Genomic DNA, 18,772 nt, shown 5'->3' with positions numbered 1-18,772 from the left:
AGAACTAGACTTAATTCTTGTACTTTGCAATGGGATCTTCTGGGTTCCATTTTCTTGGGTCTGTATGGAATAATTTTATTTATTTATTAGGCTTACGAAAATTTAGGCTACTTTTGCTCCTGATTGCCATTTTCTCCTACACTCTTAGGATCTTTACCATAACATAGCCTATGTCTCCAACCTTTCCATCTCTGTTCCTGTAAAACAAGGCCAAAAAAACCCCTTGTTTTCTTTTTTGGTATTGATACACTGGCTTGTGATTGCCTGAAGAAAACCTCCTACTGACTATTCCTTGAGAAGATTACCTCTTGAGGTGTTCATAGAAAGCTTAGTTTTGTATCATATCAGTACCCCAGGCTGACCAACCTCATGAAGTTTAATAAAAGCAAGTGTCAGGTCCTGTACCTGGGACGGGGCAACTCTCACTTTACGGACAGACTGGGCGATGAGACGCTGGAGAGCATCTCCACAGAGAGGGATCTGGGGGTTGTGGTTGGCAGCAAGTTGAATATGAGCCAGCAGTGTGCCCTGGCAGCCAGGAGGGCCAACTGTATCCTGGGATGCATCAAGCACGGCATTGCTAGTCAGTCAAGGGAGGTGATTGTCCCTCTGTTTGTGCACTGGTGTGGCCTCACCTCGAGTACTGTGTTCAGTTCTGGGCAACACAGTACAAAAAGGATGTAAAACTGTTGGAGAGTGTCCAGAGGAGGGCAATGAAGATGGTGAAGGGCCTAGAGGGGAAGACATCTGAGGGGCGGCTGAGGGCACTGGGCCTATTCAGCCTGGAGAAGAGGTGGCTGAGGGGGGACCTCATCACAGTCTACAACTTCCTCGAGAAGGGGAGTGGAGAGGCAGGTGACCTGTTCTCTGTAAACACCAGTGATAGGACCTGTGGGAATGGTGTTAGCCTGTCTGAATTTAAGAAGTGATTGGACTGTGCACTTAGTCACATGGTCTAAACTTTCGGGCAGACCTGTGTGGTGCCAGGAGTTGGACTTGATGATCCTTCTGGGTCCCTTCCAACTCTGGATATTCTATGATTCTGTGATTCTATGATTAATTTTGTATCATATCAGGACCCCAGGCTGCTGTTTCTTTAATTTGGGGCTTTTATCAACTTCTAAGATGGTATCCAGTGCAATAAGTAGATGCACACAGGATTCTGTTGACGGAAATCTTTCAGTCTATGAAAGTCTATTATAATGTTTACCATTTCAAGGAGTAGGTACATTTTCTCTGTTTACCAAGCTGATGTGTAGACAAAAAGAGAATAGTGTCTTCAGACATATGATGATGTTTATGACGTTCCTTATGCTTCCCATTCATTTGTCTAACTCATGCCAAAGCACCTTAGAACCCATGGTGATGAAGTAAAATCTTTCAGAAGATCAAATTTGAAAAGAAGAAATTTTCTTTAAAAATAAAAAAAAAATAAAAAAATAAAAATCTGAGCACGTCAGAAAACCTGAAGGGCATTTTATGGAAAGCATGTATCCTAAAGAGGTTGTTGAATTTACATAGACATGAAATTTCTTTTTTTAAGAGCACCTGCCAAGAGTCCTACTAAATATGTCAAACACACAAAATAATATTTTTAATATATTTGTTTAATGCTTTTAGTGGAGAACATTTTCATCCCTCTAAAATAAAAGATGCACCTTTACTTTTAAGCTTTGCTCTGTTGTTCCTAGAACAAACCAGCTTATGTATCTCCTCTTTTAGTGCTTACTTTTTGGATAAGGACAGCTCTCCAAAGAATGAAAATTAGAGTCTTTTGACTACATTTGTCATGCTAACAACTTACCTATTCCTAGGAATACACCTTTTAAAACTCTTCTGTATTCTCATCTTCAACAACGGTAGTTTTATTCACAAAATCAGTAAGATGCACTTTTAACCCCAAATGGTTTTCCTTTACACTAGTCCTGTTACAGATCACATCTTTTCTGCTTTTTATTTATGTATACAGCAAAGACATGTATGCCTTTAAGGAATACAAGCTTTCACCCACATTTAACTTATTTACCCTTCTAATATCTATAGCTCCTCTACTGAAGTTTTCTGAATACTGAGAATTCTTCTTTCAATAAAATGGCTTCTGTATTAGCATCCATCTTAAAACTTTTAAATGTTCCATTTCATTTCTGGTAGTTGATTCATCTTGTGCCACAGTTATGTCTACCTCCTTATAGGTTACTACCTTAATAATATACTATCCTGAGCCAAATACAGTAATAGTGCTTGAAACTGCTGAAAAGTGGCAAAATCTATTGCAGTTTATCCAATTATTCCCTTGACTTTGATTGTGCTGGTCCTCAGCATTAGCTCTGCATGCTGTTCTTGTTTGTCTCTGCATTTCCAAAGAACTTCCAGCTCTTAGCAATATGGATTCTCATCCACATTTATGCTATTATCATCAATAACCCCCATATGCTTCATTCTGAACTGAGTCACTTCTTTTTCTTGGAAAATTAACTCAGTCTCTTGTAGCAGTTTCTAAGTGTTTTTGTTTCAGCCATAACCCAATCTCTTATCAGAGACCAATCAAAAAACTGCAAGATAGGCTCTTCAACTTTATATTTAACAGGTTTATTTGTGTAAGCTCAGTCTCCTTTTTAAATCCTTTAAAATATTTCATGTTTACATAGAGTACTACACATTCTTTTCACTTCTAAAGCACATTTTCATAGTTATTAGTTGAGTCAGAAGGATGCCAGTGAACTCAATTTGGAAAAACAAAACCTTTTGAATTGCTTTTACTGTAGCCAATGATTGCTTGCAGCCAATGTTTGCAGATTGAAAATTTGGAGCATTTCTATAATTTTCCATATTTCTAGACAGTTTTAGTTCAAGTTTCATCAAATTATAGAAGACTTTGAAGTTAGGTCACGTTACTCAGGTCTTACTGAACTGTGAATATCTCCAAGGTTGGAGATTCCACAATTACTCTGGGCTCTGTTCCAATATTTCATTATCTTCACAGTGCAAACATTTTTCATTATATCTAGTCATAATTTTCCCCATTACAACTTGTTTCCATAGGCTCTCACCCCATTGCTGTACATCTCTGAGAAGAGTCATTCTTTCTGTACTCTAAACATCTCCTTGTACCTTATGTCCTCCAGTCCCCCCAAGCATCTATGCAGCCTCAATTGGAGTTACTCCAGTATGTCCATGCTTTTCTTGTGCTGACAAGCCACAAACTGAACACAGTACTCCAAACTGGTTTCTATGAGTGTTGAATGGAGGAAAATTACCACCTCCCTCAACCTGCTGACAACATGATTGCTAATACAGCCCAGTATGTTACTAACTTTCTTCACTGCTCAAAGTCACCATATTGTCCACCAGGAGACCCAGGTCCTTTTCTGAAAAATCACTTTCTATCAAGGCAGTCCCCAGTCTGTGCTGTTGTTCTGGTTCCCAGAAATTCAGAGCAGTCACCCATAAGATCCTGTAAACTAATTCCCTAACCAAGTCAAACATGTTATCCTGAACTGCAGAACTGTAATTCCTCCATTTGTCTTGCTCAATTATCTAAATATTTTTAACTCACGGTTGTTTTAAGGCATAATTTAAGGCTGATGTCAGTTTTCTTTTTTTTTTTTTTTTTTTTCTTTCTTTCTTTCTTTCTTTCTTTCTTTCTTTCTTTCTTTCTTTCTTTCTCTTTTTTTTTCTTTCTTTCTTTCTCTCTTTCTCTCTTTTTCTCTCTCTCTATCTTTCTCTCTTTCTCTTTCTCTCTTTCTCTTTCTTTTTCTTTCTCTCCCTCTTTCTCTCTTTCTCTCTTTCTTTCTCTCTTTCTCTCTTTCTTTCTCTCTTTCTCTCTCTTTCTTTTTCTTTCTCTCTCTTTCTTTCTCTCTCTCTTTCATTTTTTTTTCTCTTTCTTTCTCTTTCTTTTTCCTTCTTACTTTCCTTCTCCCCCCCACACCCCTTTGGTGAAAAGCAAATCCAGCAACGTCTCTCCCCTAGCTGGATCACTGATCTCTCATGACAAAAAAGAAAAATGTCCTTCATGCTTTTTTCTACATTACAAATGCCATCAGTTTGCCCTTCTAGGCAATGTCAGGGTGATTAACCAGGACTAGGACCAGTGAGGTATATTCCGTCTATCCAAAGAAAGTTTTGACTTTCTCTTCTTGATCAGGTGATCTGGAGCAGGTGTACTACATGTATGTCTTGTTTGTCTTCCCTCTGAACCTTACCCATACTCTCCTTATCATCTTGTCACAAAGCCACAAGTATTTGAGCTGTTTTCACATTAAGGATGTTGTGACTCCTTTTATTTTCCATTTCTGCCAGTCCTTTTAGAAAGGTGGTACCCATACATTTCAGTTCTTCAGCCATAAGAGTATCCTCCCATATTTATGGGGCTTAGAATCACAGGACAATAGAATATCCCAGGTTGGAATGGATCCACAAAACCTTATGTCTGACAGCATTGTCCACATGCTTCTCGAACTCCAGCAGGCTCAGTGCTGTGACCACTTCCCTGGGGAGCCTGTCCCAATGCCTGACCACCTTCTGGGTGAAGAATCTTTCCTTAACATTCAGCCTGACCCTCCCCTGTCCCAACTCCATGCCATTCCCTCGGGTCCTGTCACTGTCCCCAGAGAGCAGAGCTCAGCGCCTGCCCCTCCACTCCCCTCGTGAGGGAGCTGCAGGCCGCCATGAGGCCTCCCCTCGGCCTGCTCTGCTCTGGGCTGAACAAACCAAGGGACCTCAGTCACTACTCATATGTCTTCCCCTCTAGACCCTTTACTATCTTTGTAGCTCTCATTTGGATACTCTAATAGTTTTCTCATTATTCATAGAATCATAGAATGATTTGGGTTGGAAGGGACGTTAAAAATCATCTAACTCCAACCCCTTTCCAGGGGCAGGTACACCTCCTACCAGAACAGGTTTCTCAAAGCCCCATCCAGCCTGGTCTTGAACATTTCCAGGGATGGGGCATCCACAGCTTCTCTGGGTGACCTGTGCCAGGGCCTCACCACCTAGTGAGTAAAGAATTTCTTCCTTATATCTAATCTAAATCTACCCTATATACTGTGGTGCCCCAAAATGCACACAGGTGAAGCCACACCTTGACATCAACCAGAAACCCCAGATCCCTTTCTGTGGGGCTGTCCTCCAGCCTCTCCTCGCCCAGTCTGTACATATAGGTTTGCCCCAACCCAGGTGCACTTGCTCTTGTTATAATTCATATGGTTGGTGATTGCTCAGCCCTCTAGTCTGTCAAGATCTCTCTGCAAGGCCCTCAAGTCAATAGGTCCCCCTAATTTAGTGTCATCTGCAAACTTACTTAGTTCTGGATCATTTATAAAAACATTGAAGAGAAGTAATGGAGCCCTGGAGAATACCTGTTGTGACTGGTCACCAGCCTGATGTAACTCCGTAACCTTGAAGAAGTGCAGACTGGTGACTCCTGCTGTTTACCTACCACACTGCATGTGTTTGTTTGCAGCCATTTGTGATGGATCCACCACCTTTCCACTTTTTCAGGTGATATGTAATACTCCTGGTCCCTGCCATCATTCTGTATCTTTGAGCTTCCCTACACTTTTCATCTCCTGCTAAATTTATCTTGAAGACTTCCTCCTTAGTTCAACAAGCCAGTTAGCAAATATTTTTGCCTGACTGTCGGATGGATCATGGATCCCATCTCTCCCAAGAATTATTATTATTATTATTATTAAATAATTATTCATAGGGGATCCTATGGTAATTAGAACTGAGGTCCTGCTTGAAACACCCTCTGTGTAACCAGACTTTGTTCTGAAGGATGTCTTCTCCTAAGTTTTTTCTCTTGACTGACATGACTAAAGAGAACAACCCGTGACCTCAATGCTCCCTCCTGGAGGTTTGTAGTTACTCCTTATATATTCAAGGTCATGTGATACTTAGAACTATCACCCCAAGTGGATGAACAGTAACAGGTAATCATCTAAATGCTGAATGAAACTCAGCGGTCGCTGTTCATCATCCCTGATTCAAGCTTCAGCAAGTGATAATGTTTCTGTCCTCTGCAAAAGTCTGCAGCCATGAGCTTCCTCTGCTTTCTCTGTATGCCAAAACGTGGATCATTCACTGATGGCCCACATGCCTTCCCTGGGGCAATTTGCTCCTCCTCACTTGTTGCAGGAACATCTGCAAGTGCACATCTGACATCTGCAGGCAGAGAAATTGTCTTTACATTACAAAGAGGTAGAAGCTTCCAGCTTTTAACTTGACAGTCTCAATCCTGTTTTTGTTTAGACGTAGCTTCTACCTTTCCCTCCTTCCATGCAATATAGCGCTTGGGTCCTTCCTCTCCAGGGTTTTTGCAAACAACCCAAACTGTGACTCTTCTTCCACATTTTTTTTTCTTTTTCTTCTATATTTTTCTTTTTTTTTTTTTTTTTTTTCTTCCTCCTTGTTACAGCACAGTCTGTTTGTATCCTCTAACAGCCCTTTTACTTTGGTAGCTCAATGCCTCAACCAGAGCTCCAGTAAGACTAAAAACTATCGAAGTGCCAGTGCAGTCAGGCCATTCTTTGTGCCATATCATCACCTTAGTTTCACCAACTGGCAGTTCAGCACCCTTCTTTGAAGCACTTCTGGGTCTTTTTTTTTCACGTGTATGTCCATATAAATGGCTAATTTTCACATCTAAATCTAGATTTTGGTGTGAAATACCTGCAAGGAAGCTGCAAAGAAGATGGAGCCAGGCTCTTTTCAGTGGTGCCCAGTGCCAGGACAAGAGGCAATGGGCACAAACTGGAAGAGAAGGTTCTTTTTGGACATCAGGAAGCACTTCTGAGCTGGGTGGGTGACAAAGCACTGGCACAGGCTGCCCAGCGAGACCATGATGTCCTCTTTTTGGAGATCTTCAGAAGTTTTCTGGACATAGTCCTAAGTAATGTGCTGTAGCTGTCCTTGCTTGAGCAGTTGGGTTAGACCAGATGGCCTCCAGAGGTCTCTTCTAACCTTAACCATTCTGTGATTGATATAGCCATTTAACTGATTTTGTTAGTTCTGAACTATACTATGGGAGATTCCCTTTGGATAACTCAAAGGCAATATTTGGTTCTCCAATAGAAAGGCATTTGTTCTGAGTTTTCTCATTAGTGATATCCAAGAAACCACAACACCTCTACTGGGATATGGATATTTTTTCACAATATGTTAAAACTTGTTAAATTCTAATTGAGAATCAGATTATTTGATCTGACTGGGGGTAACTCGCAGAAACTTTAAATGAGCACAAAGTATGTCTGGTCACCTTTTACAGTTACGTGCTAACAGTGTGCCACACTCTGTTTTGAAGATAAAACCAAGTGATTGTTACAACCCTTTAAATACAAAATCTTCTGAGCTTCAACTGGAATAGGTTCTCCCCCACCCTGGTGTGCCTTGGAAGAGCATTTAAGATCTTCTCTTTTGCTTTTCCTTTGATGACTAAAATTTCACTCTACAATAGGAGCAGATGAAAATTTCCACAGCCCACAATTGCCCATATTTGCAAGACTTTAGCACAATGCAGTGCATACATGATGAATTGTCTGCTACTGACAGTGTTAGATAGCATCTTATATTTTGGATTATGAGCTGATGAGCTATGACTGCAGTTTATCGCATTGATTATAATTTCACTACTACCTTCTGCTTCCCCAGCTGTTGTACCCACTGGTTGCTGCCTATATTGGACTGTAAGCTCTTTGGGGCATGAAGTACCTTCCAGGTACTGCTGTGTAATGTGGGACTGATCTGTGTTATGAGTTACCCTCTCTGTTAGTGAAACAGAAGATAAGTGATTATAGTAACACCTAATATGGTCTTCACAACCTAAATTTATTTTTATTATTCACCAAAGAACCTTTATCCTGAAAGCATATTTTATAATTACCTCGAATCTTTCAGAGAATAAGATCCTGATCTTAAGTCCCTCTGAGGTCCCAGACTATAAATATAGGAGGTTGAAGTGGAATAACCCAAGACCCCACACAACTTTGAACTTTACAGAGGGAAATGCGCAAGGAATTCAGAGAATCTCCAAATGGGTCCTTTTTAATAAGGTGCAACATTGCGTATAACACACAAAAATCTCAACAACATTCATGTATAGACCTGTTTCAAAAGTCTGGAATTCAAAACAGCACAAGAATTCTTGAGTACACTTTTCCAAATATTCAGTTTACATTTCAATTCATTTTCATTCATCCTTCAACACTTTTTTTTTCTCTTTCCATCTCTCCCTTTCCCTTCCCCTCACATACTGAAAGATCTTTAAAATTTCTGGGAATTCTTTTCAATTTGTATTTAATTTCATGAACTCTACATGTCATTTTTCAAACAATGTCTTTTATTATTTATTTATTTAAAGCTCCATTGCTACACCCATCTCTTGTAATAATCCATACTACACATTAATTTTTTATGCGTCAAAACTTGTAAGACATATTTAAATAATTATCTGGTGATGGACTTGGTTACTGGAAGTTCTGAGATTAAAAACATGTACTTTGTTGTCAGAGCAGCAAGGCTGGGTAAGACTAGCTGAAGCTTTTAGTGTACTAAAGCTAATCTCACTAATTGATTACCTAATATACCATCAGATTTTCCAGAGCATGTTTCTATTTGAATTTCAGACACAGACAAAGTTCATTTTAGGCTTATCAAGCCACACTAAGATCAAATCCTGCATGCAAGAAAATTGCTCACTGAAGTTTTCATCAGCCCATGTTGCATGTATCTACAGGGTCATCAGTAATATAAATAAAGATTATATGGAATATGCTTAATGGCCACAAACCTTCATATTCTAGTGATATACTGTGTATGAAAATATTCACAGTTACATTAGAGAGATTTAACCTGTAAAAGGAATATACATTAAATAAAAATCAACAGCTAACTGATGGGAATTAGGGATAAATTTGCTTAATAGCTTGTTCTGTGGTTTCAGATAAGATGCTGATATTTTTAATGTCTAGCATTAGCAATAAAAAGAGCTGATAGTGGCCAATGCTGTAGAAAAATACATTGGGTTAAATAGACTAATGATCTGATTCAATGTATTTGTTTTTCTATTCCTGCATCTTCTGACATAAATTTATGGCACTCTGAATCATGTTAAAAGGGACAGGGTTGTATAGTCTTATAATGATAGATTTATAATGATTTATTTCATAACAGACAAATTCTCATTGCCATCCACTATTCTAATGAACATTATGAAGAAATGTTGCAGGAATTTCAGGAATTCCCCTTCCCCCCTCCTTTTTTTTTTAATGTTTATTTATTTATTTATTTATTGGAGGTGGGAAGATTAAAATTATAACACTAGCTTGGAATGACAATCTGCCTTGCTAAACTCCATCTGGAGTTCCCCTGAATAAATGTTCTTTTCTTCTCAAATTTGTGATCTAAATTATTCAATGATATTGCTTTGTGATGTTAAACAGCTGTTGTGTTTCACCCCAAAAAGTTCATTTCATTGATAGTTTCAGCAATGCTTTCATTTAAGTTTTATTTTAAAAATGTCTTTGGTACCTTGAATTAAATACAATATATGCATACAAGAAAATACTATATGTTATACCACGTGTAATGAAAGTAATGTCTTCGTAGATGACAGATATTAATCCCATAGCTACTACTGAAAAGGTTTTTAATATAACAGTGTCCTGGAAAAGATTAAACCAAAAATGACAATACCAGGATTCCATAGATAAAAATAAAGTTGTTTTGTTTTGTTTTGTTTTGTTTTGTTTTGTTTTCTGGAAAAGCACCTGCTTTTATATATTGATGAGAAATTTCACAGGGGCATATTTTGCCCTCAGATACTCATGCATAAATCAAATTGATTTCGATAGAAATTGTGAGTGCATATTTGGTTGCTTTTACTGAAGCAGCACTATTGCAGAGGCTTCTACAGAGATTCCACAGTTAAATTTGCTTTTAACCTTAAAATCCCCATTTTACACTTGAATTGGCAATTTAGCTTCCAGATCTGACGAAGTCATCCAGAGGGAAATAAAATCTCCCATGAAGAGCTGGAGCTTGGCAGAGTGTCCTAGAAAAACTATCAGTGTATGCTTATTCTGCTCCTATGCCCATCCCCAGGCATCTGCTCCAGGCCACTTTCAGAGCCAGGATGATGGGATGGAGAGACCTGTGATCCAATGTGAAACAACCAACTTTATTTCAGTATGCAATGAAGATTTTTTCGAATGAAGATATTGTTGTTAATTTTTACTGTTTAAACATAACACTCTCCTTTTTTAAACTTTGCTTTGTTACTCTAATTTTCTTGGTTTCAGGACTGCAAGCCACCACAGCCTATGGGTACCTTCTTTAACAGGTCAGACACAGATCATTGCCAAACCTTGCCTACTGCTTTTTTTCTTTTTTTTTCTACAGTCCTTCCCCTAACTTGCCTGTTTCTCCTCATCTCACGTCATCAAGTATATCAAATTGGAGACTGTCGGTGTAACTTCTTATCTCAGCACACTCTTAAGCTTGCCTTCTGCAAGCTTACAACCAGGGATATCAGAGTGAAGTCCTCTACTGTACAGCGGTCTTAATTGTGGCAATTATACAAAAATAAATAAATAAATAAATAAATAAAAGTTGAAAAAACAAAATCTAACTTCGCAAATTCCTGTTTAAAATCCTCTTAAAGCAATTTTGGCTTAGTACAGAGATGAAGAAGAAAAAAAGTACTTATCTGTTCTTGCTATTAGCTGTTCAATTACCTGTATATTTTCTTTGAATAAGACCAGTTAAAATCACCTAGTCTGACTTTCTCCATATGTCCCAGCCTTGGATGCTATCCTGAGACGCTGCTCTCCTCTCAGTGCATGTTTTAAGAATGATGTCTGGTCTTGGCATATTCAAAATCCTGTCTGAAAGCTGAACATGGTAATGATACTTTTAATGAGACCGCACCACCTAGGTATTTCTTTGACATCATTCCTCCCAACACAATCAAACCATAACCCCTCTTCCCCCACAACTGCACCTTAAATTCAAGCCATTGAAAAAAACAGCAGGTTATTTGAGAAGGAATATTGACAGCCCATGGCCTGATTACTTCCATTGGCTCTGCAAAAATAAAGACAATGACAAAAAGCCAACACTTTGTTTGTATGGGCTCAACATTTTAAACAATAAATAACGCTTTGAGATTGCTGCTTGTCCCCCATTTTATTCCATTTGACAATGCAGCTAGCATGATTTTTGCCATCTTTATTTTTATAATTGATCATCTTTATTTTTATAATTGATCAGTCACTAAGACAATAACTGATCCCTGGAGAACCCATATATGTCTAAAGCATCCCACTGCAGGCTACCACTATATTAAATAAAATAATTTAAGTACATTAACTAACTATATTTAAATTTATGTTTATGTCTATGGTTCAATATGGAATTATTTAGTCATTTACAGAAATCTAGATCGACCAATTCAAATTCTTCAATTTTTTTATGTTTATTTATTATTAATTATACCAATTAAGGAAGCATCATCTTAGATAACAAAAGCTGTTAAAAAAAAACATAATGAGCTTCTGTGTGTCTACATACCTTGCACCAAAAACTATCCTTACAAGAACACTTTTTCTGTTGGCCACTAGAGAGCAATGTCTCAGCTCACTCCAACAGCAATTCATTAACCTTCTTAACTTTAAACAATTATTTCCTGACATTCAATCGGGGTTATTTTTTAAGTTCTGCCATTCTCTGTACACTCCCTTGTGGTAATGATGGTGGATGAAATCTGGCAGTCAGTTGATTGGGTACTTGAGTTCAGCTCTTACTAATCATAAGCATGTGTTCTATTCCAACTCATTTGTACATGGAGTACTCTACCTACTTGACTTTCATAACGGTGTCATCAGACATGCTGGAACTTTATTGCCAAAGGTCAAGTGTCTTGTTACAGTCAACTGCTGCACCTTGTCTCCTATGGGCTACTCTGAAGGAACGTGAATAGAAAAAGGTCTAGCCTGTGGTCAGAGAGAATTACTGAGATTTACTATAATGATCTCAACCCCAGTATTAGTATGGGTCAGAGCATAATGATAGAGCCATCGTGGTTTTCTTATTTTGCGTATATTTATTATTTCTCATAAGATACGGACACAATAAAGTCTTAGTATTAGATCTGACTTCTGGTTACAATAATTTCAGTGATGAAGAAGGGTAAAGTTAACAGTGGGATCTATTCATATAGAACTTTCCATCAACAACCACACCAGATGTTTGGCTTCGAAACCAAACGAAACAAAATAAAACAACCCCTACACCACCAAATTAAGGGATTCAGTAATCAAGTACTTGATGTCCTCTGGTTAGAAAAAATATACTAGATATGAAGCAAAACTACTATATTTTCATATTCACCATGAGCTATTGTTTTCCTTGATTTGTTTCTGCTTAGGAAAGGAGATTAACCTGTGCTCTTTCCTGGATTTTTCTTCAGTTTTCTGGCCCAGTTCCAATAACAATAATTACATCCTAGCTAAAACTGCATTTTCTTGGATTCAAATTATCCTTTCCTACTTCATCCTGACTTTTATGTCAGTCTCATTGTGTGCTTATACCCAGCTGCCATCTTTGTAGCTGAGCACCACTGATGTGAGCAGGACTCCGAAATTATTCAAGACCGGAAATGAGACTCACTGTTATATCAAAATGGAAAGGGAAGGAAATGAAATGGCCTGCAGTTTTACATCTAGACACTGTTACATTAAATTTAAGAAGTTTCATACAGTGAATATAATATGCTATCTAACAGGTGAGCAAAATGAATGGAAATCAGATTTACTGTGTTCTCTGCTGTTTCCAATAGCACTGATGTTGAAGATATTGATGGGAACTTTGTTAAGACTCTTTGTGCTTTGGTCTATCCATTTGTATAATAATACTAGTGTTTGCAAATATCTCTGAAACTTCATATGCAAACTCCTGGATTGCAACCTGGGGACTGCTGTTAACAGTGACTGTTGCTTAGACACATTGTTGTGGTCCCTAAGCAGCTCCAAGCTGAATTCCTCTTCACTTCCTAGTGAGTCTTTCTTTTCAACTTCTAATGACTCTGAAAGAGTCATGCATAATAAATACATGATTCACAGACAGCTACTTATCCTGCTGTCTAACAAATCTCTAATTTGTTATCTAGTAAATATAGTAACACTTAAAATACAGAGACTCAATCAATGAATCTCTCTCCCTGTCTCACTTATCCGGAATACACAAAATGCGATGTACTGCTGCTATCCATGGGCTACCCACCTCTGATTACAAGATATATATATAAACTATGATTAAAAAAATGTTCAAAGTGCATCAAAATACTAAAGCAAACAGACATTTAAACATATTATTATTATTAGCTTTCTTCCTACCTCCTCTCTTGTGATGTCCTGCTCTGACTGCTTCCCCAAAAGAGAACTGGAGACAGTTATCTGGGCAAAAGCCTGGATCCAGACCAGATTTCTGCAGGTGATCCTTTCCTTTATTACAGTAGAACCTAGTAACCCTACTTCAGATTAATGAGAGAGAGTGCCAGGCAGGATGTATAAACATTGCAATTCTCTGTGACAGGCATTATGGTTTGCAAGCTAAAAGCAGGGAGCCACAAAAGCTAATGATCCCAAACGGGGATATTTGAAGAATATCCAGTCCGTGTATGGAATTAGAGGCTCCCAAATATGATTCATCTTGGGGGCTGGACGAATGACCTCCAGAGGTCCCTTCCACCCTCAACCATTCTGTTGTCTGTCTAGTAGCATCTTTTTTGAGTTTCCAGTGACAAGCTGAGGCTTTGTGAGGCTATGGTAAGTGTAAATACAGTTAGAAAGCAAGAATCAAGAAGTCTAGATCCTGCAGGTGTTAAATACACATACCAAAATCTTACAATTCTCAGTAGGAATTGTGCTGTTCTCTCCTTGCAGAAAAGAGCACCCTATCAGGTACCTGATAAAATGCATTAAAATGCTGCCTTAAGTGCATCATAGAGATGTTAGGGCTGATAGTTTTACCTCTCTACTTTCTTCCATTACATTGAATCAAACATCTCCAGGGGATTGGTTTTAGATATATCAGACATTTCTGGATTCAAGAGTGCATGTGAATATTTTGCATGGTTTTAATCGGCATGGTCCATGATCCTTTCCCTCTTTTATATTTGAATTTTGGAACTGAAAATAAGAGAGCTTGTCAAAGCCTTTGTTTTTCCTGGCTTCACGTCAAACCCATGTAGAACTCTGCATTCATCAGATATTTTCATAAAATGGTCTGGGTTTCATGAAATTGAAAAGATTTGTCAACTTTCAGAAGATGTGCAGCTGAGATATCAGTTTGTAATTATATCTGAAATGTGGTAGTCAGTTGAGCTCACTTTTCATTGAAAACATTATTCTCAGTTTCATCTTTAAAACTGTATGCTTTGCCAAAGAATGCTGCTAATGGTCTGCTTGAGATTAAAAAGCAAACCAAAACAAATTAAATGAAAAATACTGAACAACAACCCAGCCTAATCAGACTCTTCTTGGTGCTGTCTGTTATGACTCCCAAAATATTAACAGCTTTCTGCAATGTCACCAGCCACCTTTTCAACAGTTCTTCACCATTGTCTTTCAAATCACTGGGAAAGGTTAACTACTGGGAGGAAAAAATAAAATTGCTCATAATCAGAAATAAAAATAAAATAAAATCACGAGTATGCTATTCTGGTTGTTGGGTGTTGGGATAAAGAATAGCTATAGATTGAGCAAGCAACTAAGCAACTAGGAAATGCAATGATCACTTGTTCTGTGCTCTCAGAGAGCTTTTATTTATTTTTATTTTTATTTTTATTTTTTTTTTTCAAAAGGACATGAATCCAAATGACAATGAGTCAGGTTCTGTACGTAAATCCTTTATTTTCTTTGTTGTGTAATTTTTGTTTGTTTGTTTGTTTTAAGATCTCCAAAGAAGCTAGAAAGATAAGTATTTCTGATGACTTAGATATGAATAAATCATTCAAATATAAAAGAACAATTTCATAGAAATATTTAAAATAGAGATGAGAGAAACAGAGTGGATGGGAGCTAAACTGTTTCTGAAGTTTTGAAGCGAGAACACAAAGATTTGAGAAGGTAAGTAGAAAGTTTTAAATTATCGTATGCTACCAAAAAGCAATGGGCTGTTTGCTTAACCACAACAGTTTTTTCAGGGTTTATATTCTAGTTTTATATACCTGTGTCTCTGTGTCAAATCCAGGTCCACCCATAAGTGATACAACCCAGAATTTCCACATTTACAGGAGTTTAACAGGAAAAGAAACTTTGTTGGAATGTTGACCGTGTGAACACAAATGATTTTTTCCTGAAGCAGAGTACAGCTATAAACAGTGAAGGACTTTAGTGCTGGTATGATGAGATTAGAGAGCAGCTAGTGAAATCCCCATTTCAGAGGACTTTGTGAACGAATTCTGTGATTCTTCCACTTTTATAAAACTAGTTGGCATAGAGTTAAATACACATCTATATATTTGTAATACACGAACACATATATCAGTTTTCTGGTAGACAAAAGGAAGCCAAACTAGAATGCAAATGTAACTTTTGGCACAGAGACATGTCAACCCAAACAGACTAAAATTAGTTGATGATTTTCCAAGCACAAATTTACATATAAAAAGAACAAAGCAATTCAATTCTACATTTGCTGACTGGAGACCACTTTACCTTACAGGGAAGATAAATTCTTAAGTGTGGCTGTTTTCCAAATTATTATGATAAGGATAAACTAACTGAGATTTTACTTTGGACTTGCAAAAATTTTTTTGTCATTTCTGCTTCTACCTGTTTAGTAGGTCTGTATCCAGTTTATTTAAAATAGTAAGGATCTATTAACAAGATTTTAAGTGACAATGCAATACTCTTTCTTTTGATATCAAGAGATTTGTTTGGGCTTACTTTAAATTCTGTTTTGGCCTTTAAACCTCTGCTAGCCAGCAACAGCAATAAAGACAAGTTGTGTTCAACATCCTATTGTGCTGTTCTGTAGCACCACTAAAGAGATCTTGCTTCATCAATGGATGTGCTAAACAACTCTGAAAGTTGTATGCTTCAGTCTGTAGTATAGCATAGTATTGTGTTTCCATTTTTCAACCTTTATTCTTTCCTTGAGGAACAGTTTAGAGAAAAGAAAGAAAGAATTACTTCCTCTGGCAGAGGGAAAAATAACATGAAGTGTGAGAGAAAGGTTCATAGTCCTTTTTTTTAAAAAAAATATATATATATTTATATTTATATTTTCATGAGGTTTCAGGTAATTCCTTCCCACTGTAGAAATGGATCATGAAATTCTAATTTAGGAGTCATTTTTCAGGATCAATCTGCTTTCTTCAGAACTCTTAAATCAAAAGATGAAAACATCAAGTGACTTGCAATGAGAAGGACTGATTGTGGTCGTGGTTCTTCCACTTAACCCACACTAGACATTAATTGTAAATCCTCACTCTGATAGCAAGTGTCTCATCTAACATTGACTGAAGTTTATGAAAGAGCTGCCATTGACTTCAGAAATTATTAAACCAACATATAGTTGTAGCACGTGGCATGGAAAGATTATACTTCAAATGCCAGATTTTTATTAACAATGGGAGAGTAATTAACCTTCTCACTCCCATTACTACAATGAGATAAAACAAAAGATTTGAATCAAACTTCCCTAGTTAAAAATGGAATTTCTTCTATTATTAATTACAGCTAGACAAGAGAAAACATCCTCTCTTTTTCCCAGCTTCTGCCTATGGTTTATTTGTGTAAGTATTTCAGTGCATTTCACCTTGCTTTATTTTTATTTAAGAAATGAGGCAGCATACATACTCTTACACACCTTATGTATAAGTGTCAGGAAATCTTTTACTAAAAATCCTTCTGAAATGTAAAACAAGAAAACAAGGTTTCTTGGAATCGTCCCAGCAATATGTCAACAGCAGAGGACAGCTGAGGAGATGTGTGTTGTGTATGTGAAGGAGAAACTACAATTTTGGCTTTTTTCCCCTATATTACTTATGCACACAAAAACACGTGCACGAGGACAGCCTTGGGAGGGCATCACAGAAGAGGCGGAAGAGATTGCATTTGATATTTGATGCCAGTATCTCAGTAAAATCTAACTGATGTCATTTGGCCAATTCAAAGCAATTTAAAACTGGACATAGCTGATAACTACTTCAGTACGTCCATTCAAGAGCACAGTGATAAAAACAGGACAAAGGGAAAACTATTATGTAATAAAACCCTGTATGCAAATTGGCCAATATTTGGTAACATATATATTCAAAATGCTTATTTTTTTTTTCTTTTCTTTAATACAAATATCTGTCATAAGCACTTTACATGTAAAGAATTCTTCCTGACCTCAGAGTTAGGAATAAAGCAAATTATTTACTGCTGACAGTAATTAGGCAGAGGATCATTAGTAAAATCCAGATATAATCTATATGCTTACTGGAGGAACACTTAAAGAGTCTCTACAGTGCTTTTCAACACTGCTATTTCCTGTCCTTTTTGAATACACATTGCCCATTTTCTTCACCCATCTATCAAAAAGATTCCCATGCACACACTGAGTGGATGTTTACTATAGTCTGTCAAACCTCAGAGCTCAGCTCATGGGAAGTGCACATCTGCTTGCTGAACGTGAGGATGCTCAAGCAGCAATGGTGTTCTTGACATAGGGGTATAAAATAGTGAGCTGCTTTGCCAAAGCATCTCATAAATACTGTGCTGTAAGTGAGCACCACATTAATAAGAGAATTAAGAAATGAACTTACACAAATTATCCCTGATTCCAGACTGAATGCAAGTATGTAATTTTGTCTGTATCACACAATAAAAATACATTGATTTATGCAAACTTTTACTTTCCAAACCCCAAAGCACTTTATGAGCTGTGCAACATATACAGGAGCAGTTTCACTTATGACTAAATGCAGCAATCTCTGCAGTAGAGCTCTACATCTGTTAATTAAGGTACATGTGTAGCCCAAATTTCTTTTTACAATACCCTTGTGTGCCATCTCCATATCTCAGGCGGGGAACCAAGGCAGTGAGGTTGCCATTAATCTCCACAGGCTCAGGTTTTCTCCCAGAGATATTATGAAATGAGATTAAATCTATATAGAGATCTCACAGCAGTGCAAGGAGTTGAACACAGGTCAAAGTTCTTTATTGAGAAAACTTCTCTATCTGGACACTAAACATGATGCTGGTGAGTGGTATTAAACTTCCAACCTGCAAAGATGATTTTTTTTTTTTTTTTTTCTGCTAGGAGATAAGAGTGGCATTTGGCCTCTGAAAATGTTCATTGAGTACTAGGGAGGTAGAGCTTTTCAAGCATCATAATTGATAGATTTGTAATTAACAAGCTATGCAGCAGGAAGAAAATCATTGCATGATGACTAGATTATAAACCCAGTCCTTTCATCCTGCTGCTTGTGATTTTGCAATGGCTTTGATTGTAGCTCCTCTGCCATTTGCATAACTTCCTAAGCATTTGAGGTGCATGCTGATTTCATGTTTTATCTCATTTTGATGTGTTGCAGGTGCTTGTCAGTGACTACCAGAATTTCTATTACAGTCAGCTTTTATTTTCTTGAAATATTTGTGCAGAATAATACAACACTGAGGCATGACATGATTCCATCTTAATCCTACTAAGTGGAAAGACTTACAGAAGGCATAAAATGGATTGTACAAGGGAAGGGTTTGGGTCTGATGGCTACAGG

The 18,772-nt window shown here is 37.5% G+C and overlaps 1 protein-coding gene across 2 annotated transcripts in view; it reads right to left on the bottom strand.

Annotated features, from left to right (window-relative positions):
• TENM4 (teneurin transmembrane protein 4) overlaps positions 1-18,772 on the bottom strand; it is a 1,639,674-nt gene that overhangs the window by 688,395 nt on the left and 932,507 nt on the right. The gene's annotated exons all lie outside the window — the stretch shown is intronic.

The sequence above is a fragment of the Anas platyrhynchos genome, chromosome 1, assembly GCF_047663525.1.
Source record: "Anas platyrhynchos isolate ZD024472 breed Pekin duck chromosome 1, IASCAAS_PekinDuck_T2T, whole genome shotgun sequence".
NCBI lineage: Eukaryota > Metazoa > Chordata > Aves > Anseriformes > Anatidae > Anas > Anas platyrhynchos.
This window is presented reverse-complemented; position numbering and strand designations above follow the sequence as displayed.